This window comes from Colobus angolensis, unplaced genomic scaffold (genome assembly GCF_000951035.1).
Source record: "Colobus angolensis palliatus isolate OR3802 unplaced genomic scaffold, Cang.pa_1.0 Scaffold17, whole genome shotgun sequence".
NCBI classification, from domain to species: Eukaryota; Metazoa; Chordata; class Mammalia; order Primates; family Cercopithecidae; genus Colobus; species Colobus angolensis.
In genome coordinates, this window is record NW_012114821.1 from 10434364 (window position 1) to 10460048 (window position 25685).

At 42.0% G+C, this 25685-nt stretch overlaps 2 long non-coding RNA genes across 2 annotated transcripts in view; both read right to left on the minus strand.

The window, feature by feature from the left end:
- The window catches only part of LOC105509041, a 33263-nt gene extending 21082 nt beyond the window's left edge, over positions 1–12181 (minus strand). The window contains exon 1 of the long non-coding RNA XR_001001366.1: positions 10476–12181. This is a non-coding gene — a long non-coding RNA (uncharacterized LOC105509041). The remainder of the gene's footprint in view (positions 1–10475) is intronic.
- An 8960-nt stretch (positions 12182–21141) lies between these two features.
- Positions 21142–25443, minus strand: LOC105509042. Its single transcript, XR_001001367.1, has 3 exons — positions 25203–25443; positions 21461–21554; positions 21142–21325 (listed from the first exon to the last, which is right to left on the minus strand). It is a non-coding gene; the product is annotated as an uncharacterized LOC105509042 (long non-coding RNA).
- Between the last annotated feature and the right edge of the window lie 242 nt (positions 25444–25685).

Consider the following 25685-nt stretch of genomic DNA (forward strand, 5'->3'; position numbering starts at 1 on the left):
CCCCTGGGAGTGAATTTAGCCTATGTTCACTTATGATATGGCTGTGGTAGATGTTGAACTTGAATAGAAACAGCCCCATGGACAGAGAGTTAGAAATCCCCCAGGTGAGGCTGGGAGACCTTGGTGAGGTCATTTTATCAATCTGAGTCTCCATTTCTTCAACTATAAATCAAGAAAGTTGTACTGATAGACTTTAGGGCCTTCCTCAGTGATACTGCTCAGACTTTCCTGTAATAATCATTTAATGAAAGGAATTCTCAGTCACCCTGGCCCCTCTGAACCCACACTCTTCCCAGTCACCCTCCAGGAAGCTTCCAGCACAAATCTCATATCACTCCCTGGTTGAACTTCTTCTGATGGCAGAGAAAGAAACATGAGAATCATTGTGCATCCATGCAAAGGTATAATACGCAGCTATCTAAAATGACGTATAAAACAGAGCTTTCAACAATATGAAAATAAAGAGCTTATATCTGGTGACAAAGTCAGCATACAAAATCATGCACTAGTATCTCAATGGTTGACAATGCTAAAGACAAAGGCTAGAAGGGGATAACACAAGATGTTAATAGTTGTTCGCTGACTCAACCTCCTAAGTGCAAGAGCTAGGACTTGAACCTGTGTCCCTGTTTAGAGAGCATGTGGGTGAGTTGTTAGAGAATTTGCATCTGATAATAAGTGCCCAAATATCCTGAAAAGTTCAAAAGCAAAGAAGTATTAGAATTACGACATGGGCCTAGAGAACCTATTTAGAGAGGTCAGCTCTACTTTGTGTCCGTGTACTTTACCATGGACTTTTAATAGTTAATGCCTTTTTTCTAGATCATTTTATTCCTTTTCTTCAACAATATTTCTGCACATAATAAGGCGGGATGTTTTGTTCTTCCTTTAGACTCATTCTCCAGATATCTGTGGAAGTTGAGCAACACATTTTTGGTAACTTAAGCAGTGAATCTTTTTTCATTAGATCACTATTAGAGATCCTAGATTAAAAAGCTAAATTATTTGAGAGTTCAGACAAAAATCACGTCCATTTTCTTTGGGCTGGACCACTGCTTTTAAAATCATACTCTCTTTAAAATGACAAGTTATGTATTCTGGTCTTAGCATTTCAAAAAACCTGAGGTGCTCCAGGGCAGCAAACCTAACAACCCCTCTTCCACTAATCACCTATGGTTTTCTGGACACAGGAATAATTGCCACACTCATTGGTTGCAGGCATGTCTCTCGGGTTCACGTACTAGACAACAGGGGCTAATACGATCTAGATAAGTATAGTCCCAAGAGGTAGGCAGAAAGCACTGGGTGTATTATTTTCTTAAAATAAAAAGGTCAACTTTAAACAGACAAAACTACCCTGTTTCATCAGACAATGGGTTACAAGGCCTTGACGCTAGGAAAGCACTTTCACCTAAACGATCAAGGAGGAACCATTCATTAAAGCTAAACAGTAGTCTATGGGGTGAATCTCTCAAAACAGAAAAAAACAGGACAGGACACCAGGCAGTATTTTCTTGGAAGCAGCATTGTGTGTGGATTGGGAGGGCTATATTTGAATCCCAGCTCTTATACTTCCTCACTGTGGGGTTTTTGCAAATTTCCAGCTGCCTGCAAACTTCATTACTGCCATCAAAACAAATGGGGTTAACAGATCTAGCACATAACTGGCACTCCAGAAGTGAGTGGAATAGAAAATTAAACATGGAAGGAAAATCAATAGCCCTTCTTATATATAAATTTTATATATTATATATATCTCATATATATCTCCAAAAGCTTTCAGAAATCAGATAAGAACACCATGCTTATCTATCATCGTACATTACTAAGAGTGACTTCAGAGCTCAGGGTCCAGCTGTTTTCAACCTGTGGCCATGCACCTCTCTGGGTTCCACAGATGTGCAGCCTTCCAAGGTAAGATGTTATCTGTATCCTTGCCTTCCCAGTATTTATTGCTCTGTCTTACGGTAACAACGGCCTAATTTTCTTTTGGGAAACCACCCCCATTCTGCCCTCCACCAAGATGAAGTGGAGCCTATCCACTCCAAGTAATAGTGACAGGCATGGGGCCAGCCGAGCATCCAACCCCCTACCCACAGAGGTTGTGTCAGGGCTGGGCCAGATATTTACCAGGACCATAAAAAAATGTTGTGCTCTTTCAATTGGGGTTGCTAGGTGGGTAAAATACCAGCCTGTGCTGCTGACGGACATCTCTGCCATCACTGGGAGAGACTCTTCCTAAAAAGAAAGCCAAAAACTCAGAGAGCAGAGGCAAGATATAGAGCTAAGTTCCTCCTGGCATCTTTGAGCTCCTGGTTCCAGCATGCCTAGACCACTTCTACTCCAGGATTTATGAGGACCATGAAGTATTACATTGCTTTTTGGTAGGTGCCAATTTGACCTGAGTCTCTGACACTTGTGAAGAAAAGAATCCTAACCAATACAGGAAATTTCATCAATTCCTTGAAATATATGGAAATTTTGCATAAGTATGCTTATTTTCCTGGAGAGAAGGAAAACCCATTCTGAATGGGCTTCTGAACTAGAAAAATTAAAACTGCCTGTTCTAATCCAATGCCCTCATTTTACAGATGAAAAGGCCTAGACCCAAAGAGAGAGAGTCCTTGCCCCAGGTCACATAACAAGTGGGTGACATGGACCGGAATCCAGTTCTACTGACTTTCATCCTCACCAGTGGATCCCAACATCGGACCACACAGAGGAATCACCGGGGTGCTAATGATCAACACCTGCTCAGGTTCTCCCTTAGATCAGGTAAGCCAGAACATCTGAGAGCAGATTGGAGCAGTAGTCTTCTTAAAACCTCCCTGGAGGACTCGCATGTACAGTTAGGGTGAGAACCCTTTCTTAGGATATGAAAACAAAGATGAAGAAACGCAACCCAACTGATCCAATACTCATTAATTAAAATTAAACAGGTACCTTACCAACACAAAATATCTTATACCACTTGAACACTGAGCTAGGTGTGGGGGTGCAAAATTGCAAAGGACACAATACCTGCCCTGGAAATAACTTCCTCTCTTGTGTAAAAGAAAGTAAGAACCATCCATCAAAGAAAGTGCTGCATTTCATCAGCCGCAGAATGGAATTCTTGGCAGCCTTGCCTTCAAATCTCAGCCACCTGCCTCTCTCTTCATCTCTCCAATTAAGTAAACAGGTCCTTTAGAAGATACAGTCAAGTATTTTGTCTGTTTGAAATAGTCCCCTTTAGGGAATGTAAGGCATTTAAGTATATTTACAAAAATTCCTTTTGAGGAATGCAGTATATAGATAAGTTCATTCCTATATTTTTCTAAGGAGATGCTACTGTCACGAGGTCATTTTACATCATCCTCCCTGAACTGTCTCACTCTATTTCCACTCCATTTTCCACCTATTGTAGGAACTGTCATGTGTTAAGACTTCAACCTAGTAAGTATTTACGAATCCCCTCCATGTCCCAAGCTCTTTGCTGAGTGCTTGGGGGATGGAAAGGATAAACAAGGATACCAAAATGAAAAAAACAAAGTTACTGTTTTCAAAGAGCTAACAGTCAAATGAGGGACAACAGGTTAGTACTCATTTCTAACAAAAGCAAGCTGTGATAAATGTTTAATTATGGTTATAACTCTACTTATTAAGTGTCTGCCGTGTGCCAGGCACCTTACTGAGTACTGTACATACCTGATAACATTCCTTTCTTATGACCCCGCTGTTGGGTAGCTGTCATCTATCTGCATTCCACAGGTAAGAAAACAGACTTGGAGCCACCTACTCATCTACTCAGTCTCAGCTAGTTAGCAGCAGAGCCATGATTGGCTGTTGGGTCTGCTTAATTCCAAACAGGTCCTGAGCACCCCCAGCTGAGTACAGACTACATCAGGATCCAGGAAAACCAGGTTCATGCTGGAGCCTCATTGCACATTTCTCCATACCGGAATACAGATGTGAAGCTAAGAAACAAGATTCCTGCCCTTAAGGAGCTCACGTCTAGGAGGGAGACTCAAACCACAATTTTAGGGAGTGTTAATCACTTTTTAAATCAAAGAATTGGTATCATAGAAGGTAACTGGTACTGGGGAAAGCATAAGAACTCATATCTGGGGAAATTTTTGAAGTCAAGATTGGCAGAAATGGATGAAAGAAATAAGGGGAGGGATCTAGAAATTGGGCGACGGTTGTAGCTAACAATGCTGACACCTCCCACCTGCAGCCTTCTCCAGAGGACGGCCCTTGGACAAATTGGAGTCATCTCACCTGGAGATCACTTTGGCGCAAAGACAAAAGACACCCCACCCCTCAACCTATAATACATACATGACTGAGTCCTATCAAGGTAAAGTAACTTGTCCAAGGACATGCGATCAAGAGGTGGTGCACCTGGAATTCAAACTCCCAAGCCGGGCCCGCGCTCCTGGGACACGTTTGTTCCTCGGCCTGCCTTGTCCCGTTGAATCTGATAGAGCCGCACTTGAGAGGGAGTGACATCAAAGCCATGGTAGTATTTCTGGAGCCCGTGGGAATGCCTGAATCCTGCCTCACCAATTACCCTTCCTGAGTAAGGAAGTCCCGAAAGACAGATCTACAAGAAACAGTGGTCACATAGGACGCAAACAAACAAAAAAACCTTTTCATTATTAGCTGAGCCAGCAACTGGCACCTGAATTCAATCTTCCCTGGTACAGATGAATTAAAACACACAGATTAGACCAGAGTCTAAGTGTAGCCTCTCCTACCCCAGCCCCTGGCCCCAGCCAAAAAAAAAAAAAAAAAAAAAAACCAATTTTGACTCTTCTCACTCTCTCCTCCATATTTAAGGAGCAAAAACATGGGCTGGCACTATGTTAGAAGCAGCTTAATTAATACTGCTCCCCTAAATGGAAATGATAAAATTTGTGAATGAAGTTGCCTGCTAGCCTTTTCTGTCTGGCACAGCTGTGCTGTCCAATACAGGCGCTATTAGCTACATGAAGTTATTTAGATTTAGGCTTAAATTAATTAGAATTAGATACAATGGAAAATTCAAGTCTTCAGTCACATTAGCCACATTTCAATTACTCAAAAGCCGCACACAACTAGTGGCTTCCATAGCAGACAGTGCAGATGTAGGCAATTTCCACCACTGCAGCAAGAGGACACGAGAGAGAGAAAGGGAGGGGGGAGAAGAGTCTCAGACCCTCTGTCTCAGACGGTCAGGCAAAGCTCAGTTTACCCAACCAGCTCTGGTTGCAAAAGGGAAGTGAGAAGAGGGACATGAGAACAAGTCTCTACCCTTCAACACACAGTGAACCCCCCAGTGGCACTTGTGAGTGTAGCCTAATCTGTACTTCAGGCTCCAATCAATAAATGCACATTTCCCCTCAAGGAGGAACAGAGGTAGGGCAGGCAGCAAAGGATCTGGTACTGCTTTCAAGGTGTATGTGACACTCCTATTAACCAAAAAATCAAATTCAAGAAAAAAGAGTGATCTGCAGCCTGGAATAAGTCCATTTGCCTTCTGGAATAAATACAAAATTCCAGAGAAGACTGAATTGAAGACCCTGTTAGGGTCAGGTGCCCAGCTTTGGGTCAGTCACGATGGTGGGGTTTTAAGAACCTAGCATCCAAGCATGTGGCTGTGTGATTGAATCATGGCTACCACTTATGGACGTCCCTCTACAACAGGCAGACAAAAAGGTGGCGGCTGCTACACTGAGGCCTTATCCCTCACTTCCCTTCTTATGTTTGTAAGTCAGCCCTGGCTGGTTTGTCCCTGGCCTTTGAGATTTTTGAGGACAAACATTCTGTTTCCTTCACTGTGCCCAGCGTGGTACCTGACTCATAGCCCTTCATGCTTCTCAATAAATGTTTAACTGCATGACAGGAGATGGCATTCACTGAGCCTACCTTAGGCCAGGGACAATGCTATGTGCTCCTGATATGGTTTTGATGTGTCCCCACCTGAATCTCATCTTGAATTGTAGCTTCCATAATTCTCACGTGTTGTGTGAGGGACCTGGTGGATGATAATAGAATCATGGGTGTGGTTTACCCCATACTGTTTTTGTGGTAGTAAATAAATCTCACAAAACCCGATGTTTTTATAAGGGGTTTCCCCTTTAGCTTGGCTGTCGTTCTCTCTTGTCTGCCACCCTGTAAGATGTGCCTTTCGCCTTCTGCCACGATTGTGAGGCCTCCCCAGCCACGAGGAACTGTGAGTCCATTAAACCTCTTTTTCTTTATAAATTACCCAGTCTGGGGTATGTCTTCATCAGCATCGTGAAAATGGACTAACACAGCTCCATACACATTGACTAATTTAATCGTTACAGCAACCTTATGGGGTGCATTTTATTCACCCTCTTTTCCAGACGAAGAAAGTCTTATCAAGGTAAAATAAGTTGCTCAGGGGCACATAACCAGTAAATGATGAACCTGGAATTCAGACTCGCATCTATATGACTTCTCATGATGCTAAATATTTAAAAATGGATGAATGAATATTATCACAATTGATTGGATTAAATACCAAAAACTACTCACAAAATAATTGTTTAAAATTTTATTCAACTGGGCACAATGACTCACACCTGCAGTCCCATAATTTTGGGAGTCTGAGGTGGGACGACTGCTTGAGTCCAGGAGTTCAACACCAGCCTGGGCAACACGTGAGACCCCATCTCTACAAAAAAAATTTTTTTTTTTTTTTTTTTTTTTTGAGATGGAGTCTCGCTCTGTCGCCCAGGCTGGAGTGCAGTGGTCGGATCTCAGCTCACTGCAAGCTCCGCCTCCCGGGTTTACACCATTCTCCTGCCTCAGCCTCCCGAGTAGCTGGGACTACAGGCGCCTGCCACCGCGCCCGGCTAGTTTTTTGTATTTTTTAGTAGAGACGGGGTTTCACCAGGTTAGCCAGGATGGTCTCGATCTCCTGACCTCGTGATCCGCCCGTCTCGGCCTCCCAAAGTGCTGGGATTACAGGCTTGAGCCACCGCGCCCGGCCAAAAAAAATTTTTTTTAACTAGTCAGGCATGGTGGCACATACCTGTAGTCCCAGCTACTTGTGAGGCTGAGGTGGAAGGATCGCTTGAGCCTGGGAAGTGGAGGCTGCAGTGAGCCATGACTGCACCACTACACTCCAACCTGGGTGACAGAGCAAGACTCTGTCTAAAAAAAACAATATGCTATCAAAAAGTGGATAAATATGAGGCTACCTTCAGAATAACTTTTGAGTACTGCAATTGATGTCTGTTTTCTGTGAAGACAGGGCCACAGTCATACAATATTTAAGGAGCAAAAGTGTGGGCTGGTACTACATTAAATACAGCTTAATTAATAATGATGTTCTAAATGGAAACAATACAAGTATGAATAAAGCTGCCCACCAGCCTGTTCTATTTGGCACAGCCAGCCTATTCTTAGGCTCTTACCAGTTTTCGTTACGTAGTTGACCTCGGAATGTCAATGACTTACGGTGTAATTGACATATAATTGGCATCCAGGGTTCCCTTGCAGTTTATATTTCTTTGCTGGAACCAGTAGCCTGAGAATAAAAGCTATCTCTAACTTCTTTGATTTCTTTGTTTCCTAACTCAAACCTTAGCTCCCACAGTACTCTTTGACATATAGCCTATATTTTAGTCTGCTCACTAGTCCTAAGACAGGCCTTGCACAGTCCTTCTTCTGTATCTTTCCTCCTGCTACGAGTCCCCACCTAGGACTCATTTAGCCCTGTACTTTCTTCAAGACTCAATTAAACCCACACAAAGATGAATGTCAATAGGTTCAAATGTTCCTCTGCTACCACTGCCCTAGGGAATATTGAATATTTAACATAGAAAGTGCCAAGTGCTGCAAAATGCAAGCTCTAGTTTCATTTTGGAATTTGTATCAGCTTTTGCTGTGTAACAAATAAGAACAAAAATCTTGATGTCATATGACAAGACGTTTACACATCTACACAACAGCTGGAGTTCATCTGATCTAGCTGATTTAGATAAATAAGGCAGGTTATTCTCACGGCAAAAAAACAAAGGCATGAGAGCAAGCCCAACAATACTAGCATATTTGAATCTTCTGCTCATATAACCTCTGCGAACATCCTACCAGCCAAAACTAATCATGAGGCCAAGGCCACAGTTAGGGAGTACAGAAACTACTTTCCTGCCACAGGGTAGGGGGGAGAGAATGAATATTTACTGAACAATAATCTGATCTTTACAGACACTACCATATATTTTAAATGTTCCTTCTTTTGCCACAGCAGGCTAGAGAATGCAACCTAAATGAGAGGAGAAAACCACCCAAAGCACTTAGATCTCAGAGAAATAGAGCAGAGCTGCTGCACACACAGCCTCTCACTGGGTAATGAGGAAAGTAGATGCAGCACTTGGAGAGCAAGTTGAAAGGCAGCAAAGGCTTCTCAGCAATAACGTGTTATTGTCAGGGACTTAGAGGGAATGCCAAGCTGGTGGTGCCATACACAGATGATGGGAGCAAAAATTGATGAAAATATTTTATAGGGGAAGTTGACAATATGTATCACAATTTGTAAATGCACTTGCCCTTTGATCCAGTAATCCCACTGCTAAGAATATGCTCTATGGATAAAATCAAGTAAGTATACACAGATTATGCTCATTTGTTTCCTGTAGCAAAATAATTTGAAAATAAAAATAAGTAAAAGCAGAAAAGAAAAATTGAGTATCCATCTCTAAAGCTCTGGTTAAATGAATGATGGTATATCCATGCAACATATTATAAAGTCATTAAAAATAAGTCTATACATACTAATTTGCTCATTCAAAAAAATATTTACTGCCTGCTCACAATATACCAAGTCCTGTTCTTGGCACTGACAATGTAACAGAAAATGAGATATTCAGGATCTTTCTTCTCCAGGAAAGAGAGTAGTGAGAGATGATTAATAAGTCAATACATAAATGTCATCATCTCAGGAAGTGATAGAGCAAAAATATAACAGGGTGGTATGCAAAAGGGAGCCTAGGAGAGAGATCACCTTGAATGGGGGTCTGTGGAAAACTTCTATGAGGAAGAAATGTTTGTACTGACTCCTGCATATCAAGAAAGGAAGGCCAATTCCTCCTCGAAGTGCATGAAGACATAGGGGAAGAACATTCTAGAAAGAGGAAACAGCAAAGGCCCTGAGGTGAAAATGAGCTTGTTTTATTCAAGGGAAGGACAGAAAGTCAGTGTGGTTGGAGCAGAGTGAGTGGGAAAAACAGTGGTACAAGATGAGGTAGGAGAAGAACTACGAGATCCATGTCTCTGTTCCACTGCCTACATTTTTGTCTTCGGTTTCTTCATCTGTAAAATGGAGTTACTAATCATTGACAGCTTTTATCTCTGGGATCTCCATAAGAAGGTCTGTGCAATAGGCAGGGCAGGCATTATCATTCCCGCTTTACAGATGAGGAGACCAAGATTTCAGTTTTGTAACTGCCCCCAGTCACATCTTTTGTAGTCAGCAGAATCAAGACTCAAATCCAGATTCCTGATGGCTATCACAGCACTCCTTTTGCTGCAGCACAATCTCTCCCACCTTGTTTGTGTATTTCGACACACAAAAGCCCTAAATTCGGCTGTGAATCTTTACCATCTCCAATTCTTTTTTTTTTTCCTTTGAGACAGTATCTCACTCTGTTGCCCAGGCCAGAGTGCAATGGCCCGATCACAGCTCCCTGCAGCCTCGACCTCCTGGGCTCAAGTGATCCTCCCACCTCAGCCCCCAAGTAGCTAGGACTACAGGCACATGCCACCATGCCTGGCCTCCAATTCTTAGTAAGAAGGATTTAATCCCAGTGTTGTGGATAAACTGAGTTTTTCCTTCTGCAGCTTAGAGTCACTCATGGGTTTTATTTCCAATATAATTTGTTGCTTACATATTTCTCTCTCCCACCAAAATATGAAAAGGTGACATGCTGGAACTGTCCATACTGTAGGATGCATATGGACAGAGAAGACACAGGGTTGAATGTGCACAGAAGAACACCAACAGTGCCTGCACTATGCATCCAAGATCAAACAGCTTCTAAATTGTGGGACTAGGATTTGAACTGCTATCCATCCAAGTCAAAAGCGTGGCTTTTTTCAATCCTTGGGGTAAAGGACCATGTGAAGTACCTGATGCACGGAACTAGCTTGATTAACTTTAGCTGCAATTGTGGTACTGCACACTGTGTTCATAGAAGGGTCTCTCCCTGGTCAGCAGCCATCCAGTATGATGGCAACGAATCCAACTAAAGAATCCACGGGATTAAAAAAGGTCAGATTGTGTGGATTTCAGATGATTCTCCTGCCATCAATCCTTCCGCCATAATTTGCACAAAAGCCTGGTAGTCTCGCTCCATTTCTCAGAGCAGAATCTGCTGGGGACCGAGAGATTAATCAGACTTCATTAATTCTGCAAAATAAACCATGACATGTTTACCCGTGCACTTAGAGGCATTATCATAAATCACCAAAATTAATCTCACCTGTCTAAGTAGAGGAGCAGCCTGCATTCAGGCCCTGTGAACAGAAGGTCACAGCATCAATAGCTTCTTGATGGCTTCATTTCTTTCTAGGGCCTTCCCGTGACCAGCAGGACCAGCTGCACTGTGCTCCAGTTTGGTCATTAGCAGAATCATGAACATTATTAGCCCAGTGGTTTTGAAAAGACTCTAGTGTGTGTGTTTATTTTTGCATAAAGACTAAGCTACATTCAGAGGAGATTAGAATTTTGAGAGGCAATGATTTGTTTTTTCATGCCATAGCTTCTTAAGGTAAAGTCTGCATATGCCTTAGAGATCTCTAGAACAAACCTGAGGCCCAGAAGGGGTTAGTAATTTGTCCAAGGTCACACAAGTCATTCATGGCAGGTCTGGGACTAGAACTAGGGACTTCTGATTCTCAGTCTGGGACTCTTTCCATTCCAATGCATCTGCATAGGGACTTGAGGTAGATAAGAATATATTGAGAAATATTTACTCCCTCCTGGAGGACTGTACTGCCTAGCTTTTGTCTTGGCCTTGTGACTTCCTTCAGTCAAGGGAATGGAAGCAGACCGCACTACAACCAGCAGTGAGATGTGCTTCTCTGCTTTTGGCATGAGAAGGCTCCACCCTGGTAGGCCCACAAGTCTGAAGAAGATGGAGAACCATGGAGCAGACCCAGACCCAGCTGTGGCTTGGAGGAGTCCAGTCCAGCCTAGCCTAGAGCAGCTGGTCTCCAGTTGACTCATAGACATGGTAGTAAAATAAGTGTCTAGGTCTCAGAGTTTTGTGGTTGCATAGCATGCAACAGTAGTTGGTTGATTCAAGGCACATCCTGCAAACAAATGTATGATTCCTGTGATGTAGAATGACGCATTAGAAGCCTGGGCTTTGGCAGGGTTGAGTTCAGATCTTGGTTGGGGCATTTAGTTACCTAGAGATCTCAGGAAAGTCACTGAAGCTCTCTGAGACTCAATTTCCTGAACATAGAAATGAAAGAAATAATACTTACCTGTGGAGGGGTGATCAGAATTTGAAATTCAGAATTTTATTGGAACTTCCTAGCCCATTGGAAGTTTTAGATTGCAAACCTCTGGCTGGAGAGTTGGGAAAGGTTTGTCGTAACATTAAAAACCAGTAATGTCAGAAACGCATTCTCTTCTGCCTTGGTCATAAAACCTTGATTTTTAGCTGGGCATATGACACCGCAAATAAAATCTATATTTTCCAGATTTATTTGCAGCTAGTGTGATTTGTGAGGAAGTTTTGGCTAAGAAGATGTAAGTAGAGTGTCACATACAACTTCTGAGATATGTCCTTACAAAGAGAGAAGACATCCTTTCCTCCTTCCTCTTTCTTACTGGTTTGAATGTGGACATGATGGCTGTAGCTCAAGCAAACACTCTGAAACATGAATAGGAAACCAAATGCCATTTAAGGCAGGAAGGAGAAGGAAAAAGCCTAGGTTCTGAAACCTTGGTACTAGGCTGGACTACCTGCCTACAGACTTCAACATAAGAGGAAAGAAATCTATTATACTAACTTGACTGAGCCTCTATTACTTGTGGCAGCCCTATTCAGCGTCACTTGGGAGCTTATTGGAAATGCAAAGTCCCCACTCCAGACCCACTGAATCAGAATCTCAGGTGAGGAGCCCACAAATTTGCTTTAACAAGCTCTCCAGGTGATTCTTATGGCCACTGAAGTTTAAGGAGCATTGATTTAGAGTTTTCCAGTACATACACCTACCTGATAACTGATAGAGCCATCCTAAATTGCAGATTTTGTCAAGAACTTGGTGAAGGTTTAAAAGGCAAATGAAATAAAGCCAGGAAGGATGGCAAAGCTAATAACTGACAGTGTCAAGATGGAAAATGATTCTGATAGGGTGGAACACTGGACCAAAGCCAAGCAGATGAAATTTAATGGGGATATATATATAAAGCAAATAAAGAGGTTCTTTTTTATTGAAGGAAATATAAAATGTTCCATTCTTTGACTTCTTAAATTAAAAAGGGAAAATGTAAAATTACATATTTTAAAATACAACAAATAAAGCTATCAATCAATCCCAATTATGGCTAAAGGAATGAGAGGAGAGAAGATCAGGAGAGGAAAAGTGAGAAAAACCCAAAGTAATAAAGAGACACAGAGTCAATGACAGAAAGGAAGAGGACTGGGAATCCACTTTTGAATCAATCTGTGGATCCTGAGATGATCTTCACACCTAGGGGGAACCATAATTACAAGTCAGATTTTACTGAGACTTACTCTGGGTCAGGCACTACATCGTGTATGTTACGCACATTTCTCCTGTGAGGAACACTATTATTATCATTGCTTTTCAGATGCAGAAACTGAAGCTGCCAGAGGTTGAGTATGTTCCCCAAGGCCACACAGCTGGCACAAGTGGAAGCAGGATATGAACCCAGGTGGCCAGATTTCAGGGCTGGGACCCGCAGCTGCCCTGGTATTTTCTATCGTCTGGTGCTGCTTCATGAAGCATGCTTCACGCTTGATATTGATCAGTTTCACAGAAACTGGTTTTCATAAGAATAAGGAAATCCATTGCCTCACATAACCTTAAGTCCAGAGGTAGGAAGGATCCAGGTGCAGTATAATTATCAGCTCAAAGATGTTATCATAGACATGAGTTCTTTCCATTCCTGTGCTTTGCTGTCCTCAGCACCTGGCTTCATCCTAAGGGTGGGTCCCCTCATAGTGCCTAGACAGCAGCTAAAAAATTCGTGGTCTTAAAGCTTTGTGCTCCGTGTTCATATCAGCGTGGGTGAGAAATCTTTACCTGAAGCATGTAAAATACTGAAGTATATATCCTTTAATTTAGTCTCGTTGTATAGATTTAGGCAAATGACCATGCTTAAACAGTAGGAGACATTAAGAAGAATGCTACCAGCTGATTGGGTTAGATAACTCAGGACTTAATGCTACAGTCAGGGATGGGGTCACCAACTGGGGTTCTCTGGTACCCAGAACAGATGGGCTCTGTCACTAGTTATAGTGATTCTCTCTCTTTTTTTCTCCAAAACAAATCAAGTTTCCTCACTTGTTTGAATCCTACAAAATTATCAAACACTGAGAAAAATCATAAAATATTCATTAGAAAGCACTTTGGATATAAAACAATAAACCCCTGTTTACAACTCTTCAACAGCCTTACTACACCTTCAGAAGCATCATAAGGAAAGACACTTTGGGGCAGTAAACCTTGTGCTTCACTTTAACAAATAAACTTCTAACCTGTAAAAGGGGCCAGCCTGTAGTGGTGGCAGATGCTGGAGGAGGGAGGCAGCCAGCATTTACTGAAAGTCTATGTGCCAGGAACAATGCTACATTCTTGATTATTTTAATTATTACAAGGAGGATTTTTTGGGGGTCGCTTCACCAGCTGGTGACCTCCGCAGCCAGCAATGCCCCTGCCCAGGGCCATGCTTGGCTCTGGGCTTGCTGCAGGAGGTACTCCACCACTTGGTCCGGAAGCTGTGTTTGGCTTTCACTCCAGCCTATGGGTGGGCCGGGCATGTCTTGGCCTGCTCCCACTTTAGGTGCCAGCATGTGGAAGAGGGGAACATGGTGGCAACTGAAAAACTCTGGGATGCCAGCGACCCCAAAGCCCCTAAGGGAGTATTACAGCATGTTAACAGTTCTTTCAGTCTTGCCCCAACAAACTGGTGCATGTGGCACCCAGCAGCTCCCTCTCCCATTGCTTGGTGAGCAGGAGGGGAGTGCTACAGGGTTACAGCTCTGTTCACACTCACTGTTTGGTGGGTTCTGAGTTCTTGTCCCATATCCAGGAAGTATAAGGTTATGCCAACACCTGGTGGGTGAGCAAGAGTTCTATTGGGTGATGAAACAGCTCTCAGTGGAGAGGGGGACCTGAGTTGGCCTCCCCCTACCCAAAGTTGGGGAGTTTCCCCCACCTGAAGGCGGGTGGTCCTCCAAGTATGGTTGAGTCTGGAACTTTTATGGGCTCAGAATGGGGGAGTGCATGCTGATTGGCTTGTGAGTATGCAAAAAAATGGCTAAAAAGGCACAACTCAAGGGAAGGGTAGATATATGTAAAATAGGTAAAGGGTGGGGATCGATCAGAGGAAAGCACACCAAATAGGAAGAGAGGTTCTCAATCTAGTTCGTGGATTTATCTGAGACTTGTAGCTTGGCTTTCAGGCTTTAAACTCTCTTTGGTTTGAAAGTCCAGTTTCACCAGGGACCTGCCCCTATTTTCCTAGGCATTTGACTGCCTTCTGCCACTATCACTATTATCCCCATTTTATAAGATGAGGGAACAAAGCCTCAGAATTGCTTGCAATTTTCTCAGTGTAATTCAGATGGTTAAATGGCAGAGGTGGACTTCAAACTCAAGTCTATCTGACTCTACGACCCAAGTTCTATCCACCATATCATATTGGTTCCATCCCGGATCCTTTCTATTTGCTGAAATTGTAAGTATTGAACTTTTAAACTGTGAAATCTTGGCTACTTCTTACTTGCTGTCTGACCTATGTTAGTTACAATAACTACTCTCAGATTATAATAGATTTTATTTTTAAAATTCTATTTATTGAACACTTACTATGCACCAAGAAATGCTTTATGTATATAATCTCAATTTATCCTGCCAATAACCTTGTGATGCAGTTTATTACAGAGAATGTTTTTAGTTACAGGTGATTAAATCAGAAATCAAACTAGTTAAAGTCAGAACCAAGAGAGGAAAGGAGAATTTATTTCTCAGAAAACTGGGAAAATGGGAAAACCAGGGATGCACTAACTTCAAGCATGGCTGGATTTGGACTTCCAGTGGAATAATCAGGGATGTCTCCCTCTGATCTCTCTGCTCTGCTTGTCTTAATTTGGCTCCATTTACACTGGGTCTGGGGACCCCTAGACATCTATCAGGACTGTGTCCTTCTTGGTTTTCCTTGACTTCGTTGTCCCTATAAGGTCTCAGTATGTAGCAGACAAGATGGCTGCCAGAAATCCCAGCATCTCCTCTGCATAGCTGAGCATCCCCAGAACAAAAGCCTAAGCCAGTTTTCAGTATTCTTTGAAGTTTGAAAATGCTGAAATCCTAGGGTGTCGTCATCATTGTTGTAATATAGTCTACTGATTTTAAAAATAATTTATGTCCTTAAATCAACTACTCAATTTACATTAAAATGTGCAGATTATAAATCTGGACAGGTCAGTGTGTCATCATAGGCAACCACATTGTACAATATCAAGCTTCCATGGCTTACTCTAGTTCAAAGACTCTCCAAAGAAGGACAATATGGCTGTGACAGCATTGAAATTGAGATGTGTCTCTTTACATCAGCATTTTCAAATACCCATGATGAAAAACCTGTGAGAAATGTTTTCTAAAAACAAAACCTAGAGCTTGAAATTTTTTTAAAATTGATATCTGCGCCTTCTATTAAAAAAAAAATTGTTCAGAAAAAGACCCCCAAAGTTTTCAAACAGGAAATGAAACTGTTTTAAAGTTGAAAATGTCAGGGTTAACTATCTGTAGTCAGCTTATGCCTGTCATTGCCCCAGTCCCTCAATGCTTACCGCAAGAAGTAGCTGTCTCAGGTATGTGAATTTTTTTTCCCAACAAGTATACTCATGATTCACAGTTATCTGAAACCCACCCTGGTTTGTAGAATTCACTTGAAATATTTTTTAACTGGAATATCTGCCACCCCATTTTTCTAGTTTTTTTTTTTTTCTTCATATTCCCAAATCTCTAAAGATTCTAGAGAACATTTGCTGAATAGGTTGCATTTACCAGGTGCTGTCCCAGGTCCTGGGAATACAGATGCCTTCATCTGTTTTGTGTTGCTACCTAAGCAATTCAATTCTGTCGAATACCTAAGACTGGGTAATTTATAAGGAATAAAAAGAGGTTTATGGAGCTTACAGTTATGCAGCCTGGGAAGTACAAGATCCAGCGGCCCATCTGGTGAGGACCTGGTGCTGCTTTGACTCCCAGTGGAAAGCAGAAGAAAGGGTGAGCAGGAGCGTACAAAGACACCAAACACGAGAGGCAGCCTCACTTTATAACAACCAGCTTTCACGAGAACTAATTCATTCCCAAGAGACCTAATCCAGTCTCTCCAGAGGAGGATGCTAATTATCTTAATGACCTAATTAAAGTTTGGATAAAGGCCCCACCTCTCAACACCCATTACATTGGCAGTTAAATTCCAACATGTGTTTTGCATGGAAACTCAAGCAAAGGAAAGAAAACAACATAACACATCCAAACTATAGCAACAGATGAGGACAAAATACAGTCATGTCCTGCAGTGGAGGGGAAGACAGGCAGCCTGGTGAGTAGCTCTAACTACCTGTATCATAGAACCTGCACGATATTGTGGGAGCAAAGAGGAGGGCAGTTCCCAGATTGCTCCCCCAATGCTAGGGCTCATTCTAGTTTTCATCAGTGGTAAATGCACCATCCTGGAGCTGCTAGCACTCACAGGACACCACCTCAAGCTGGAGATGTTGTACCTCTGTGTGACAGGATATTAGGTATCAAGTGGATCTTGTTTCCTCTTTGGGCCCACAGCGGAGAACCCAGGTCCTTAGTACCCCATACTCTGAGTTCAGAGAACAGGCAGAGAAAGGCCTGGTTGCTTTCCTTCCTGCCTTTGCCCCCTGCCCTCCCACTCTCACAAGCCTGGCTGAGAAGAGTCATTTCAGCAAAACCAGCACTCCCACCCTCAAAGACAAAATAAGAGGAGTGTAGGGAGGGAGTAAATCGTTACTCCTAGTCGGAGCTGTGTGAGTGGGTGGTGGGCACTACCCAGTGGATTTCTTCTCCAAAATCAAGAATTTGCAAGGTTTGGGGATGCTTTGTCATCCCTCCTGCACTCCTCCACACACATTCTTTACTGACCTGGAGACTGGTCATCAGTGGTCATCTTTTGGGGCTTGGAGAATGAGGTAAGGAGATGGCACAGCGAGGTGGTGAGGAGGACGGTGACCAGGTCAGGACTGCCCCCAAGTTGCAATTCTCAAGACGTACAGGAAGGGGATCCCCAGGGAATTTTGAGCCCTAGAGTTGAAGAGCTTGGGAAAGCAAGTATTTTTGGAGCAATGGCATCCCTAGGAACCCATACAGCAGAAGGGGAAGGAGGTCCGTACAAGGCCCACAGAGGAATACACATGGTGCCTCCTGCTGGGGGACCCCAGCCAGTGCCTCCTGCTGGGGGACCCCAGCCAGAGTCTGCTCCTGGTGAGGGAGGCACCCCAGAGTCTGCTCCTGGTGAGAGAGGCACCCCAGCCCTCGTGAAGCTCAGTGGACAGGAATAGCAGTCACGGGCACCCAAGGGGAGGACAGCAACTATACCATGGATATCCACGTGAGGGAGCATCTGTCTTGCTTTCTTTCCTTCTCTGGGGGAGTAGAGACAAGTACAGACTGGGCCCCCTCTGCCACTTGAACTTCCCATGCCACAAGTTCCACCTGTCCTGACAGGAATGGAGAGGGTCAAAATATTAAAATTGACAGAGGAGCTAGAGTCTACTGTTCCCTTGACCAAAAACAGCAGGAAATTTATGGAATTGAAACCAAGGTTGCTACGGAGAACAAGAGTAGTAGCAATTATTGGAAAAACAAAACCATTTTATGTTTATACCCCCAATTAGTTAATACTCCTCATTAAACCAGGGAAAGTGTTTTATTGCCTTTGCTAAATTTAAAATCGGCTCTTAGAAGAGTTACTGATGAAAAGCACTTAGAACCGTACCTGAAACATAAGACCTCAAAAAACTATGAGCTAATATAGGAAGTAGTAGCAGTAGTAATAGTAGTACGGTATTTTCATCGTATAACCGGTGTCTTAGTCAGTTCAGGCTACCATAATAAAATACCATTAACTGGGCACCTAGTGAACAGTAATTTGTCACTAGTTTGGAGACTGGGAAGTCTGAGATCAAGGCGCCGGCAGATTCCATGTCTGGTGAGGACCTGTTTCCTGATTCTTACATGGCTTCTTCTCACCATGTCCTCACATGGTGAAACAGACAAGCTAGCTCTCTTTGGGGCTTCTCTTATGAGGGATTTCTGCCAATCACCTTCTAACAGCCTTACCTCCAAACACCGTCACGTCGGTGATGAGGTTTCAACATATAAATTTTGAGGAACACAAACATTCAGCCCACAGCAACTGGATAGAATTTTCAAAACATATATAAAGGATTTCCATAGCCTCTCTTTCATTTGATCTACAAGACAACCCAGCAGAATAGGTAAACAGGGTGTTATTATCCTCACTTGAAGATGAGGGAACTGAGGTTCTTGAGAGTATGTGAGTTTTTTCCAAAAAATCTCATACATGTGAACCTAGAATCGAAGACTTCTGACTCCTACCCTATGTTTTTCTTTTTCTTTTTTTTTTTTTTTTGCATGACCAGCTTTGTAAATCACAGAGAGAAGAAGGAGAATGAGAAGAAGGAGAATGAAAACGAAAGATTGGAGAGGGAAGGATGAAGAAAGACAGCCATTCATTTCATTGACTATGCACCATGAGCCCCGAGTTCCTGGGATTTTCAGATACTCTTTTTTTTTTTTTTTTTTTTTTTTAGAGGCTCAGACCACATACATTTCCATGTATACATAGAAACTTGTTGTATTAGTCAGTTTGGGCTGAGTTGTGTTGCAATAGTATCCCCCAAATCTTCAGGGCTTACAACAACAGCTTCTTCCTGGTTTATGTTCATGCCCTTTGAAGATCAGCTGCAGCCCTGCTCCATGTTCTCTTTTTATTTAAAAAAAAAAAAAAAAAAGCTTTATTGAGATACAATTCACATACCATACAATTCACCCATCTGAAGTTTACAATGTAATGGTTTTTGCTATAGTCACAGATACATGTAACAATCACCGCAGTCGAATGTAGAACATTTGCATCAGCTCAAAATGAAACCTTTTGGAGGATTTCTCCTCTTGACCTCCCCATTCCCTCCAGCCCTAATAAACCACTGTCAGCCTTCTGTCTCAATAGATTTCCTTATTCTAGACATTTCATAAGTGATATACTATGTAGTCTTTTGTGAGTGACTTCTTTCACTCAGCATAATGTTTTCAATGTTCATCTGTATTGATTGCAGCATATATCAGAACTTCACTTACTTGATGACAGAATAATATTCCGTTGTATTGACATATCACATTTGTTTATCCATTCTTCAGTTCACATCTATTTGAACTTTTCACGTTTGGACATTAAGAATAATGGGGTTACAAACATTCATGTACAAGTTTCTATGGACATGCTTTCATTATATATATGTGTGTGTGTGTATATATGTATGGGTGTATATATATAATCATTGGGTATATACCCAGGATGCTTTGTTATCCCTCCTGCACTCCTCCACATACGTTCTCCACTGACATGCAGACTGGTCATCAGTGGTCATCTTTTGAGGATTGGAGAATGAGGTGAGGAGATGGCACAGCGAGGTGGTGAGGAGGAAGATGATCAGTTCAGGACTGCTCCCTGCCCCCAAGTTGCAATTCTCAAGACCTACAGGAAGGGGATCCTCAGGGGATTTTGAGGCCCGGAGTTGAAGAGCTTTATTCCAGGAGTGGAACCACTGGGCTATATGGTAACTCTATGTTTAATTTTTTGTGGAACTATTAAAAGCAGTTGCACCATTTTACATCCCCACCAGCAGAATATGAAGATCTCAATTTCTTTATATTCTTGCCAATACTTGTTACTCTCTGGCTTTCTTACACTAGCCCTCCTAGTGGATGTGAAGTGGTGTTTCATGACGGTTTTGATTTGCATTTCCCTGATGACAAATGATGCCAAGCATGCTTTTATTTGGCTTTCCCAACAGAAGGACATAAGCTTGCAGTGAAGCAGAACTGGGTTGGACCTTGGTTCTGCCACTTACTCCCTGTTAAGTAACTTCTATCCAATTGCTCCACACCACGAAGCCTCACTTTTCTCATCTGTAAAATGAAGATGAAAATACTTGCATCATTACATGTCATGAGACTTCAAGAAAATAATATATGCGGAGCACCTAAGCACCTTGGCAAACAGTAGAGGCTCTGTAAACAGAGGCATTATCATTTTATTATCCATTACAGATAAGAAAACTGAGGTTCAAAAAGGTTAAGAAACTTGTCAGAGATCATAAAGTAATGATGTAGTTGGGTCAGGATTGTTGCCCAGGTCTGTTTGGCTCCAAACTATAGTGTTCCTGCAACTCTACTTTTGAGTCAGAATGCCAGGCACCTATTGGGGGTTACATTTTCCTATCCTTCACACATCTACAAGCATGTTCAATAGTGAATGAATAAAAGTAATTTGAATCTATAATTAAACAATGGTACGTATTATAATCAGTGGCACAGAGAAAAGAAAACACATCACTTTCTTTTGGCACTAACCTTAATTAAGCTCTAGGTGCAGTTTTGTTTATTTGCTTCCAATATAAAAATTATCCATTTCAAATACTACTGTAAGAAAACTTTTATTAAGATATGTTTATTTTAATAAAAACATACTGTATTCCCACCCTAAATTCATCCTTTTTTAAAAACAGGACTTCAAACATTTAAATCTTTCATGTGATTTTTATTGTCTTTGTGTTTGTACTTTTTTTCAATCAGGATGTAATTTAGTTTTATGATGAAAACCACCTGGAGGCTAAGACCACATACATTTCCATGTATACATAGAAACTTGTTGTATTAGTCAGTTTGGGCTGAGTTGTGTTGCAATAGTATCCCCCAAATCTTCAGGGCTTACAACAACAACGGCTTCTGTCTGGCTTGTGTTTACGCTCTTTGAAGCTCAGCTGCAGCCCTGCTCCATGTTCTCTTTATTCTAGAATCAAGACCAAAGGAACAACCTTGAGCTGTGGCACCCCAGCATCATGGTAGAGGCCCACGAGAAATGTCAGAATCAGAGGATGGCACTTAAAGTTTTTATCTGGAAGCAGCAATTACCATTTTCACTCACATAACAGGGACCAAATCCAGAAACATGGCTAATAAGCCTGATGTCAATGGAGCAGGAAGAATACCTCCTTACAGGGAGGGCCACCAGGCAGGCCCTAAAAAAAAAAGAGAAACAAAGTTTTGGATAAATAGTGCAATCTACTAGAATTCTGGGTCATGAGTCTCCACTTTCCTCTATTTGTAAGCAAAATACATCTATTCTTTCCAATAGGGATGTCAGATTAAATACAGGATGCCCAGCTAAATTTAAATTCCAGATCAACAATGGGTAATTTTTTAGGATAAGTATGCTCAAAATATTGCACAGTGAGATAGACTAAAAAATTATTCATTGTTTATCTGAAATTCCATTTTAACTAGGCATCCTATATTTTAATTCACAAAATCTGGCAGCCGTACTCAAGAAAAATAACCTAAAGATTCCATTCGGTTACAGCATCAGACTTGAATTCCATGATCTCAGGGAGTTCTCTACATCAGGCCCAGATGTTCATTCTCTTGAGAGCAAAACCTATGGATCAAAAAGACAAGTTATCTACCCCTCATATGCCCAGTGTATCATGGTGAAACAGGATACCTGAAACAAACACTCCCATTCAGAAAGTGAGAGGAGAGGAAGAACGCAGAAGCCACTTGTCCATGGCAATTCTGAAAGGCCCTCGGGCAGAAGTTGCAGACTACCTTCCATGGAGACTGGAAATGTTCTTTGATTAGGACTTGATTCTGGACCTAGAACAGTAACACCTGATCTATTGTTCAGCATGGTGCTTGGCACTGTCCTCCGGGAGCTCTTTCCTTTTCAATTGTTCTCCTAAAGCATTTTTTGTAAAGGACAATATGTCCTCTTTGGAAGCTGGCCAGGCTTCTCCGTCTTCTTCCCACGGAAAGATGGAAATCCAAAGGTCATTTCAAGTCTCAGTTATAATCTATTTTAGCATGAGCTGGTGACTCTTTTGGCAATATAACTTTCTCACATTCTTATCTATTTGATTCCAAACAGCCTCATGTGCCAATGGCCACATCCATAATTCTTTTCTAGTTGTGATTTTCCTTCTAGACTTAATTGCAGGTAATTTAAATTGATCTGGCTCCAGTGAAAGAACTACACTTAGAATCTCTCTTCCCTAAGCCATTTTGTCCAACTGGAAGGATGTAATTGGTGCCACTGTAATCAGTTGAGAGGTTTTAATTGAGGAACAATACCTTTGATTGGTCCTTGCCACAAGGCTGAATTTTAGTCAGTCTTTGTCACTTAAGACATTTCTGGTTTTATCTTTTGTTGTTTGGAAATCAAAATCAACTACACCCTCTACTCCTCGGAGTTCTCAAATTTCTGGACCCTTTCTACTCCGTTTGATCTCCCCGAAATGGACAATTCCTACCTAAGTTCAACTTTCATATCATTTCACTACGTGCAGCCCACAGCAATTTAGGCATGAGAGTAACATTCCGTTTCACAACTTTGCCTAAAGCCATAAGCTCATTTAGTGCATTATCTGTCTTCCTGGGGATTAAAGGTGACAGTTTACCCAATACCTTGCCACTAGATAACATAGGTTGCCATTCTTCCATCCTTCAACAACGTTATTTTTTGCTTCCCATTCCCAAGCCTCAGAATTAATGCAACATAATTTAGGTTTCCTGCTATGGTAGCAACTCAGTGATAAGTCTTAATTGCTGTATCAATTAGCTTAGCCTATGTCGTGATGGAGTAACAACAAACACATTCAAAATCTTACAATAAGAAAGATTTACTCCTTGCATATGTCCATGTCCTTTACACGTTGGCTGTCATTTTGTAACATGTCATCTTTTTCTAGGACTTAAACTGAAGAAGCTGACATTATCTGGGACTTGTTGGCTTGGGGCAAAGAAAAAGTTAAAAAAAAAAAAAAAGGCACATATCCCTCTATTTGGAAATGGCGTATGTTCTGGCTACATTCCATTGACCAAAGCAAGCCACATGGTCAGGATGAACTTCTTTTTTTTCTTTTTTCCTTCTATGCAGTTTATTTATTTATTTTTTAAATTTTCTCATAGGTTATTGGGGTACAGGTGATGCTTGGTTACATGAGTAAGTTGTTTAGCGGTGATTTGTGAGATTTTGGTGCACTCATCACGCAAGCAGTATACACTGCACCCTATTTGTAGTCTTTTATCCCTCAAAGATGGACTTCTGATGGGTGCAAAATATACTAGTCTCCCAGGGAAGAGCAGTGGGGAGTAGACCCACAGTGAAGGACAGCAGATGCTTTTGAGCAAATAATAGAATCTACCCAGTAATGTGCTGGTAAATATTTAACAACTACCTCTCTGGAGGAATAGAAGCCCTGATTTGTACATTTGTCAGTTTTCCATGGTATAAATACTCTCACCATGGCCAATTTCAAGTCACCAAATGTGAAATTAGGAAGAGACATATACAATTAGCTCTTGTGAGCCACTATGCGCATGCCACAGCGCACCACTGAATCAACCTCAGTTTAAATCAACTATTTGCTAAACATAAGTTGACTTATGCCTGTTCCACAATATGAAGAATCCCTGCAGTCTTGCTGTGGATTATAACAAGGGAGGAGACTATTATGTGACTCAGCATAAACCTCCCTCAAACTTAAGCTGAGGATTTGCGGTAGGGCTGAGGAGGACTAGACAACTCAAAATTAAGTCTTCATATTATTTGCTATTTCAGGATTAACTGGAAAATTCAAGTGGAGAGTAAGAATGTGAGATTGAAATAAAAATAGTATTTTGCCTCTATAAATAAGATTCAGCCCCAGGCTCCTCTTTTGCAGAAATTCTTATTAAGGACTTGGCTCTCCTCCAAGAAAAATAAGGTAGAAATCATTCAAAACCCTTTACTTCCAAATTATTCCTGATAGGAGCTGCTTGATGAGTATAGCTCTCTAGTTTTGTATGTTTACAATTTTCCAATAAAAGGCTTGTTTAAAATATCCCTGAGCTAGGAAGTAGCTCTTACATACTTAAGTCTTAAGCCATTTTTTTTCAAAGACTATTCCTTTTTTTTTTTTTTTCTTTTGAGACTGAATCTCTCTGTAGCACAAGCTGGAGGGCAGTGGTGCAAACACAGCTCACCGCAGCCTCCACCTCCCAGGCTCAAGTGATCGTCCTGCCTCAGCCTCCCACGTAGTGGGAACTACAGGCGCCCACCACCATGCCCACTCATTTTTGTATTTTTTTGTAGAGACAGGGTTTTGCATTGCCCAGGCTGGTCTCAAATTCCTGGGCTTAAGCAATCCTCCTGCCTTGGCCTCCCAAAGTGCTGGGATTACAGGCGTGAGCTACCATGCCTAGCCCATGTATTCTTTAAGTACACTGACAACATCTCTGTGGTAACACTGGGCAAGTTGCTTATGTGCTCTGAATTTCTGTTTCTCCAGCGACAGGATGGGATAATAACATCTACCTTACAAAGCGATTATGAAGCTTAAATATCTGGCACACATAAAGTATCCAGCAAAGCAGTTGCACATGGTGGTCACTCAATAAATAATCACCAGCATTCACTAGTGAGGATACTGATTAGAATTATCACGATTTTATTACTGAGCCATGAAACTAGAGGTTTTAAGTTACTATTTAAAATAGTCCAAGACTTTATTCAACAGCCTCAGAGCATTTGGCAGGAATAATCTGGCTTTCGATTTTGAGTGCATCTGACAGGAACGACTTTTGCAGCTCCCCTGGATGCATGGATGTTATTGTAATTTAACAAAACTCACCTCTCTAGTTGCTACTGCATTTTGTCTGTTGGCCTCGAGCTTGGTTCAAATTGTCAGGCCAATGGAAAGACTGAATGCTTTGCCTCCAGGCAAAACTGTGGCCTGCAGGGGGTGGACCCTGCATCGCATCCTCAGCGAGAATGGAAAGCTCACTCAGCATGCTGTAGTCTTTCATACGGATTCTGACATAAAACGTCAGGCGGAAATTCCACTTCTGACTCTGCAGTAATTGTGGAGGAGCCAGAGGGCCATCCAAACACAGATGTCTGGCATGACGCTGCACGCCTCATGAGGTTACAGGACAGACATAGCAGAGAGATAGTGATGATCATGCATAAAGGAGAGCCCACCATCTTCAGGGGACAACTCATTCATTCTTCCTCCTTCATTGTTCCTGAGTTACGGAGACTAGTCAAGGTTACTGTTTCAGACTTTTTCCAATGTCTTGACTTATAATGGAGAGAAAGATGTTGATGCCGGTAA